Source organism: Perognathus longimembris, chromosome 19, assembly GCF_023159225.1.
Source record: "Perognathus longimembris pacificus isolate PPM17 chromosome 19, ASM2315922v1, whole genome shotgun sequence".
Lineage (NCBI taxonomy): Eukaryota > Metazoa > Chordata > Mammalia > Rodentia > Heteromyidae > Perognathus > Perognathus longimembris.
This window is the reverse complement of record NC_063179.1, coordinates 4687067-4697260: the sequence shown is the minus strand read 5'-3', so window position 1 is coordinate 4697260 and position 10194 is coordinate 4687067.

Here is a 10194-nt window from a genome sequence, read left to right as displayed (position 1 = left end):
GAGCTTTAGTCCTCCCCCCACCCCCCATAAACTACACAGTCAAACAGCAAGTATTCTGCAAGGTGCCTTGTGGCTGGCTGTGAGGCCCCATACTCGGGGTATATTGAATGCCTTTGTCACTTAACCCGGGGATGTAACACCTTTTTAAATCAAACTATATCTGTAGTTTGTTAGAAGGAGATTCATGTTCTGGAAAAAGAAGCCAATACAGTTGAGTCAGGGAGCTGGGCTCCTGGGAGAGAGGATGAACACTTTTCAATCCAATAGTCAGGTAGGTGTCACACAGACGGTGACAGGGGACAGACCTGGAGGATGCAGAATGTATGGACCAGTCTGGTTCTGCTTCTGAGGCTGAGCAGCCGATAACTGCCAAGTCTACTTCCTTCTCTCCTCCTGCCCACATGAAACATGAACGGTGAAATCATACTTTGTGTTTTCACACGATTGCCAATCATCTACAGCTTTTGACGTTTTGCATTCAATTCTGTTTTGAAAAAAAAATCACAAAAATGTAATCAATTCATTAAATGTTGTAGAAGTGATCTATTTTTTTCCCTTTTCATGTTTAATATTTTAAATCAAAGCCAGGAGGAAATTGTGTGTGCAGGGTGTGTGGGTGTATGAGTGTGTGCCATTTTCGACATAATTTCAATGTACTATAACCTGCCCCTCTAAATTGAGGGCTTAAATCGATAAGTGCACAAGTATTATTCTAAAAATATTCTGGTCAAAAGCAACCAATTTGTGTCACATACAAGCATCGCCCAAGGTCCATGCAGCTCTGCTTAGCACGACTGCAGAGCAGGGCAGCCAGTTAACTCTACAAAAGTATTTTCCACCGAGGTTGGGGTAACTTAGGTATAATGAAATATAAAAGTGATTTATACAAATGTAAAAAATATGAACTATTAGCAGTTTGATCTGACTCAACCTAGAAAATTCAAAGTGAGGAATGGTGAAATAGCTAACCAGGGAAATGACCTAGAAAGAGATGGTTTTAAATAAAGAAAAAAATATGGGAGAAAAGAAGAAGCCTAAGAGCAAGAATTGAGTGGCTGTCCCAACCACTAGTGGGGTTCTCCCAAGCGTGAGTCCTCTTTGGCAGGGATCCTATCGGGCCAGCTCTGATCCTGAGAGCTCAAGTGAAAAGAGAACACTTCCATCCCCTTGGGCATCGCTTCCAATCTGTGCATCAAGGATGAGAGTTGTTATAACTCCGAAGCCGCGGAAGTGTGAATGGTGCATATGATATAACCGTAACTTAGCATGTGTTGGTTCTTGCTCCACACAAAGAGAGAGCACACACACAACGTTAATATTTTACAAATACAGGCATTGTATACAGTAGGATGTAAGTGTAAACAGTAGGATATACTTATACAGTGGCTCTGTTGTAGCTATACAATGGATAAGGTAAAATGTAATTTGTATTCTTTTTAATGAAAAGATATTAAGATAAGAATACTGTGACTATGTTTCCACATTTTTCAAAACCCTTATCATTATTTCTTTTAATTAATGTAGAGTAAAATGGTAGGCACATATCGAAAGCTAATACTATTGCTCTTCATACATTTGTATAAGTTTATATATCCATTAGTCAGAAAAATAAAAGGTAAAAATGTGTGCTTGATCACGTTTGTCAATTTGGTAGATGGAAACATGACCCATTGTTATTTTATTTCTAAGTAAAGTTAATTTTTATGTTGGATAGTGGTTTCACTTCTTTCGCTCATGTCTTATTTGGGAGTTTCTTTCTTTTAAGTAGTCTGTATATTTAGCACCATCCAGATGGTCCATATCTTGGCAGGGTAAAGGAAAATCATGGGAGCTGATTTCTGGGAATTAGCTCACTACAAAACATCTTCTGTAAATTACTTCTGGAAGACCTTAATGGAGTCCTTCACATCAACAACCTGCTCAGTTAGGAAGCTCCTCTGCCCCTACTGCCCAGCTTTCCCTGTCTGGCTCCGTCTGGCTCCAACTTTCCATGTCTGCTACCAGGAAAAAGACCAGGCAGCCACGTTGCTTCTACCCTTCACCTGTCAACAGAGAAACACATATTTCCTTGTTTAGGAAGAGTGGTGCCCATACTCTAAGCTCTGTGACAGGCAGAGTGCTGCCCATATCATAAGCTCCTCAGCAGACAGAGTGGTGCCCGTATCATAAGCTCTATAACAGATAGAGTGGTACCATATTCTCTATAATGGACATTCTTATGCAAGACATGCTTACGTAAGAATTTTACATGATTACAGAAAAGGAAGTGTTCTTTTTGCTGTTATTTCTGCCCTATGTTATTCTTTGTGCCTGGAAGCATCTCTCCTAGTGTTGATGAGTTTCATAAAGTCTGTAATTAACAGTCCCTCAGATACTAGCCTCTTGGGCTGGGAATATGGCCTAGTGGTAGAGTGCTTGCCTAGCATGCATGAAGCCCTGGGTTTGATACCTCAGTACCATATAAACAGAAAAAGCTGGAAGTGGCGCTGTAGCTCAAGAGGTAGAGTGCTAGCCTTGAGCAAAAACAAACCAGGGACAGTGCTCAGGCCCTGAGTCCAAGCCTCAGGACTGGCAAAAACAAACAAACAAACAAACAAACAACAAATACTACCCTCCTGCAGTCGCTCAGGGGAAAAAATAATTCAGACTACTTTCTCTGGCCTTTGCTCTATACAAGTTTCTCATTCTTTGTTACTAGCAACTTAGCTTAGTGAATAATAAAATTTCATCACTGGAATTTGTTTGACTGAGTGAATAATATTGGAAGGGGAAATTGAAAGTCTTATTGATTAGGTTAATATTAATGTGAATGTAAGGAAATGCAGATCTGACATAATCCAGTGAGGAGCAATCAAAGGACAGAACAGGATGAGATTGCCATGAAGGAATGTTCTAGGAATTCCCTATTGGCTGTTTCACTAATACTCTAGTAAAAGGCATTAAGAAATAAACAGATTATCCACACTGCATATATATATGTATACGTATATATATTGCATTAAAATGATATAGGCAGTTCATTCCACAGTGCAGCAAAGACTGCTCATCTTCCAGAGTTGATCCTCATCTGGGCATGATGCCATTCTAAAAAATGGAATGGAAATCCTTTTCTTTTCTTTTGAGTTAAATTCCGCGTGATGGGACCGAACAGAAGTCACGAGTGGGGCCTCCAAGTTGTTCCTAACCAGACAAAAACACCCAGCACTGTGCCTCTCCTCCTGCGAGCCTGGAAGCCAACGTCGTGACAAGAAATAGAAAATACAAAGGCCTGGAAATCACCAAGACATGGAGAAACAGAAGAAACTTGGGCATTTGATGACCTTGTGCAGGAGGGCACTCACCAGATTTGCTGTCCAGGTAAGAAAGGAACTTTTTTTGTAAACACCGTTGTAAACTCAGATCTATATCTATGCCCACATATATAGATGCATATCTATCTATACTACAGAATATACTACATATGCAGAATATATGCTACATAGGTACAGAAAGTACTACAGTATATCCCCCTCTCTTTAGAGCAGAATATGTTATCTAGAAGTAGAATGTTTCATGTTATCTTTGTAAGAAACCAGCTGACTGTACTGATACTTTCCATTTAGAGGAAGTACTTGGACACGGGCAGCAAAGGCACAGGTTAAAGTGGGTAGAAGACAGGTGGCCTTTGCCATGTGGTAAGGAAGACTGTGATGGCATGATCACTGGAATTTCTTGGGAGGTGTAGCACATTCCCTGATCAGCATTAGGAGAAACAATCAGAAAGCTAAGAAGGTTGGTGGGTTCTGACTGATACTTGCTCAAGGAAACAGTGGAAGGGAGCAGAGCCCTGTTCAGTTGGGTTCTCTCCCAAGGAAATTATGAACCATTCAGTCATGTTTAGGTAACTAAGAGCTCTGTTAAGACTTAGCCAAGTCCCACCCTGAACTGAAACCATGGTTAAGAGGTGACTCAGAGGGAACCACAAGGGCATGAGACAGGGAGAAGAACTCACTTGTCTCAAATAAAAGTTTGTAAAGAAAACCAACAAGTTGAGGCCAGTTACTAATTACATAGTAGAATGTACTATAAAATTTGCTTAATAGATTAAGCAAGTAAACATGAACATATGATAAATAGTGGGTCATATTCTATATGATTCCATGATCTTGGAAATATGATAGAGTCTCTGGTACATTTGACACAGGAAACAATTTTTAACCTGGTCCTCTTTCTTGCACTTGCACTTTCAATAACATATCACCCATGTGTGATCAGGGTCTGTATTGATCTACCTAAAATCATTGTCAGCACTTTTTACCTAATTTCTAATTTTTATCTCTCATCTTCTTAAGTGGAACACTAAATTGTTGCTTTCCTGGTTCTTCAGCCTGCAGATAATAGATTATAGCTTTTACTCTCATAATTGCATTAGCCAATTTGTATAATCAATCTACTCTTATACCCATGTATGTATATAAACATGTCTATATAGGCACTATTCGTCCAGTTTTATGGAGAATCCTGATGAATACACATTGTATAGTAATTGATAAAAATAAATAAATTGCTGCATCATTGTTTCTGATGGTGGTTTTGACATTCTATTGATAGGTCTCTTCTATTCCATATGCTTTGTCATATATGGTCTTTATTTACTTGAAGTGTGATTCTTCTATCCCTTTTATCATGAAAGTATATTGGATTTTGTGAGAGGTTTTATGAATCAGTTAAAATAATCTTGTGGTCTTGTGTTATTATCCTTGCTTTTATTTATATATGGAATTACATTTATTGATTTGCATGTGTGAAACCTTTGCATTCCTGAGCTGAAGAGGACTTGATCATGATATATTATCTATATTATGTTTTTAAGAGGTTGTTGACTTTGGCTTACAAAGATTTTGTTGAGGACTTTTGCATATAAGATTATAAAAAAATGGGAATATTATTTTCTATTGTGTACTTGTCTTTATCAGTTTTGATATCAGAAAAATATTGGTTTCACAGAATGAATTTCATAACATTATTCCTTCTTTCCATTTATAGAATAGTTTGAGGACCATGGTGTTAGTTCTTCTTTAATGGACTTGTAGAATTCACTAGTGAGATTACGGTTTTTCTCTTTTTTTGCCATTTATCTCTTAGGAGTTTAATATCTAGAATGAGAGAATGCTTACCTAGATTGTTCTTCTGAATACTTCCCAAGGGAGTTCTATTAACTTGACTTTTGGTTCAAATAGCAGTTGCCCTCTAAGTTTTTGAGGAAATTTTGTTTTCAAGGAAACCAGAATGGAAAGCCTAAGGAGTGTTTGGTTGCTGGCTCCTGCAATGAATAACATAGCAAAAGCTACCCAGACCCAGCTGGGTCTCAAAGTCTAAAAGCCCAACAAGGCAAATCTCATGGGCAAGCAGGAGGTCACAGAAGTCAACAAACAAGAGTCTCTTTCTAGAGAGCTCTCCTGAGAGTCACTTGACCGAGAGAGAAAGGGACTGAGCACACTCTGGGGCAGGGCCCTTCGGGAAGATTGCTTACCATTAAGCATATAGGATCTCCTCAGAGAGAGGACTTAAGTCCTCTATACTGGGGATTAACATCCAGGGCTTCATGTACACTAGGCAAATACTCTATCACTTGAGCCATGTCTCCAGCACCCTCCATTTTTAATTGAAATTTCTATTCCTAACCCATTTGCTTTCACGGGTGCATTGACAATTTTTTAAAAAAATTTTTGGTTGCTGGACTGAGATCAAGCCTATCCTGTGGAGTTCACAAACTTGAAAGCAGAACCAGTATGAGACATAGGACTCATCCCTCTTGGGTAAAAATCGTGAGTTCTTTGTGTGAGAACAATGCTTGGTATGGATAATTAGATGACCAGAGGTTCAACTAAGGCTGACATATCTATCTGACCCTCACCATTCTTTCTTCTAAAGTATAGCACATGTGATATATTTAGGTGGGCCCAGGGCTACTGGGAATCTAAGTCTAACCATTTAAGTAAGGTCTGCCCAAGGAAATGTGCGTGCCATTTCCAGGGCATGTCTTCATTGTCAAGGTATATTCTTCCCTTCTTTTTCCATTCTCCTCCTGGTTGGGAATTTTGTTGCTGTTGTTGTTGTTTGGTTAGCCATGTTGGACCATGAAGATGAGGCAGCCCAGTAGGCAGGGCAGATTGCCAGATGGAAGGATTCAGCCTCCTTAGGAATTTATGAATTCACCATGAGGAAGCTCTGACTTGTCATTTCTCTCTGTGCATCTTTCTCTTTTTCCTTCCTTCCCTCCCTCCCCTTCTCCGTGTCACTATTTCCCTTATTCCTTTTCCCTCCTTCTCCCTGGTCCTCGGTCCCCTCCCCACATACAGTGGAAGGTGAAGCGGGGCAGGATGTATTAGAGCTCCCTTGAGTGAGGAATTACTGCAGACAGTGGAGACAGAATGCAGTGGAAGGACTGGTTCATGTAGCAGGAGACCAAGCCTCAAGTGTCACTGTGCCCTCAACCTCTGTGTAAACCAAACTCAGGAAGGACACATCCTCCCCCCTGCCTGCATGTCCTCGTTCATAGGATGAAGTGGGGGAATCAACAGTCTCCTCAGTCCCCTCCAGCTCTCAAATCCCATCTTGACATTCACAAAGTCATATTAATTTTGCAGTTTTATTATCTGCAATTATACATTTTCAACCTCAACTCCATCTGCTTTCTGACCTCGGGAATGTAAGCCATTAAACTTGGAATAAAAGCACAGAGAAGTTAAGTTTACTTTTTTTTAATGACAAAAAAATGAAAGCCTTGGGAGTGTTTTGTGAGTTGAAATGAAGAGTTGGGCACCAGGATACATGGGTGGGTAAGGCAGGCTGGGTGTGGGCTCCTTCTGCTCTGCTCATTTCTTCCCAGAATTAGGCAAAAGGGAAAGTTACGCCTTGAGGTTTTCTTTTGCTAATTCAGAATGCTTTGTAAAGTACTTTAATTTCACACCTGTTTTCCTAAATAAAGTGAACCCTAGACACTTGATATTTTGGTGGCTCAGCCATAGCAGAGACTTGGAAAGCACCCTATCTTGGCTTTGCATTTGGCCCTTTAGCTGCAGAGGAAACCAGCCAAAATGGACATCCACTTCCCAACTTATTTGTAGATGTGTCCTGGAGTTCGATCCAACCTTTAGGACCTGGGTTCTCATGTCTAGCAGCGCCTTCTGTGAAACCCTCACACCGCCTACGCCAGCCCTTCCTCGTCTCTGTGGAACCATCTCCTGTTGGGTAAGGATTTCCTTGGCGCAAATGTCACGCAGGGCAGGCTACATTCCACGTGACGTGAACAGAACTCGGGACTGTCTTAAAATGCAGATTCTCTTTAAACGTGTCAACGGGGAAAACGAGCTTCTGTAGGGCACAAATGAGTGTCTCACACTGGGCAGCCATTCTCTGGGTTAGAGCAATTTACTCAAATCCTTAGTATTTTTGTCACATTTTAAAAACAGTTGGAAACAATCTAATATAGTCATTCACTTTATTCTCATGCCACAAGCAAATCTTTTTAAGAACCAAGAGCCTTCTGGAAGCCACTCTCCCAGGGGTGTAGGAGACCAAGACCAAAGAGGGCTCTGTTCAAAGAACTGATATCAGCTGTGGCCGTGTTCAAGTGCAGGAGCCTGAAGGCTACGGGAGGCTGAAGGGGGTGGGGGTGGGGGTGTGAAGAACTGCAAAGTTTACAATACTGTTATCATTCAGAACAACAGGCAACCTCTGGGTGTGGCGAGGGCCTGTGGTTCTCAAAGTGTGTCTCCTGGATCTGGAGCGTCCATGTCTCCTCCAGACAAACAAAGCACAGAAAGTTTGAGGCCCCACCCAAGATCTAGTGTCTCCGACGCACTGCAAGTTGTTGGACACCAGTCTGCTTTTCACAGCCCTCCCCAGAACTTTAAAACATGCTCTCGTCTCTTGAGTCTTAGAACCAGCGTTCTAGAGCCAGGATTGGCACATTGTCGTCTGGAGCAAATCTGGCCTGCTTTTGTAAATGAGTTGTGACTGGAACACAGTTCACTTACATACTGCGTAGAGTCCAGCTCAAACTATTTGCTCTCTGTCCATTTACGGGAGACATTTGTCAACACGTATGGGGTATTTCCTGCTGGCCAGGCTTTGATATAAAAGGCTTAATATCTCTCACATTCCCTGTCTGTGATGACCACTGTTGCTACGTGATGGGCCAGATGTGATGATATGTACCTGTAATCCCAGAAGCTGGCCAGAGACCTCATGGAAAAATCCTACCTGGAAAAGGAAACTAGCGTGGTAGAGGTCTACCGCTTGCCGAGCAAGCCTGAGGCCCCAAGTTTGAACCTCAGCACAGGCAAAACAGGACAATGAAAAAGTTGCGCCCTTGCAAATGTGCACAATATTGTGTTCCTCCCCGCCTGTTGTCTGGGGAAACCCTCTCATCTCAGTTCTAAGCATCCTACTCAGCCTTTCCTCTCCACCTCATCCTAAGTTTAAGAAAAACGAAGTTCTTACGGGAGCAAATTTCCTTGCATCATCAACTACTCCTGCCTGTGCCTGCTCACTCTGCTCCAACCAAGAGGGGCTAGCTCTCCCCACAACGGTTCCTACAGCCTCTTATTTTCCAAGGCCTTTTTCCTGGGATGATCTGCTTTCAGTACAGAGATAAGTTCATCACAGGCATGGAGGTTTTTCAACCACCATGCAAACATGCACTGAATGACCCGCTTTAAAACACAGCCCTCTGTGCACGAGCCCCTCCGGCTGTGACCAGTTTGTTTCTCTTCAGGAAGAAAGCTCTCTAATGAGCTTCCTCCGTGACTATCTGTGCTTCCTTATTTCTAGTGAACCTCTTTATTGAATTATGAAATCTTTTGAGTATACAGAAAAGGGTAATAATCTAATGAGCGCCTACCACCTCTGTCTGATCTTAGAAAATTTCAATGTTTGCTTCACATTTAAAAAAAAAATATTCATCGAAAAACAGACCACAGATAAAAGTTGATGGGCCTTGTTTATTTCTCCCCACAGCCAGAAACCACGAATTTAATATTTGTCATTTCTGGGCTATTTAACAACTGTGTATGTATCCATAAATCATAGGGACAAGGCATTTTGGTTTAAAAACTTTCCATCAACTGGAGGTATTCTACATGTCCCTCTATAGCCCTGTTCTGTGGACGTAAGAAATGTACATTTCACATATTGCAAGAGTGGTTCAAATACCTTGCCAGGCGACTGTCCCCATTTATGACTCTGGGCTGGAAGTAGGCCTCAAGTGATAGATTACCTGCCTACTTAGCAAAAGGCCCTGAGTTTAAACTACAGTACCACCCAAATAAACAAGTAAATAGCTGTGTTTGTTCTTCTGAAGTAAGTTCTTCTTGAGAACATTTACAGATAGTTTATATTGTCTGGCTTTTCACTGCCAATCTGGTTTTCATACTAAAAAAGCACACCTCCTTGTTTTCTTGGATTTCTATGTTTGCTAGGAAGGTTAATTTTATTGGCCACTGTGATTCCTGTTTTAGTTGAACATTTTCCTATTGTTTCTACCTTTTCCAGTGTGTTCGTTGGTAAGATTTGGAGAATACATTCTGTCTACTATTTTTTGATATTTGTGTGTTTAAAACTCCCTCTGGCTATGGCTTGCTTTTAAGCTGTATATCATTATATAGAAGTTCTAAACTTTTAATGTGGTTTTTCGGTATTGATTTTTGTTTTCTTTATGGCTGGTCTTTGTATCTTATTTTAAGAACTGCTTCCCTACCTGGAGGTCATAGACAGCTTCTTACCCGTTCTCATAACTGTTTGAATGTTTTATTTCTCACTTTGGCCTTAATCTACTTTGAAGTTACTTGTATGAATGGCTTGAAGGGGGTAGCCAATTCCATTACTCTACATTTGGTTAATCAATTGTCTCAGCACCACTTATTGAGTTCCCATTGTCCCGACTGAGCCATAGGTCACCTTTATTACAAGCCTGTGCGGGCTGCTCATGGGCTCTAAGTTGTTTTCTGCCCCGTTCTTCATCAATATCTAAAAGTCTTTCTTCCTGTACCTTTATGTGCAATATTGACATTACTTCTACTGGCCTTGCTCATTGTCAACAAAAATGTTCTTGTTGTTCAAGGAATTGTGTTCTTGCTTTGTACATGGGTTGTAGGATATTCTGAAGTTCCACAAAAAGGTAGCTGAGCGCTTTTGGTTTCGTTGCATTGT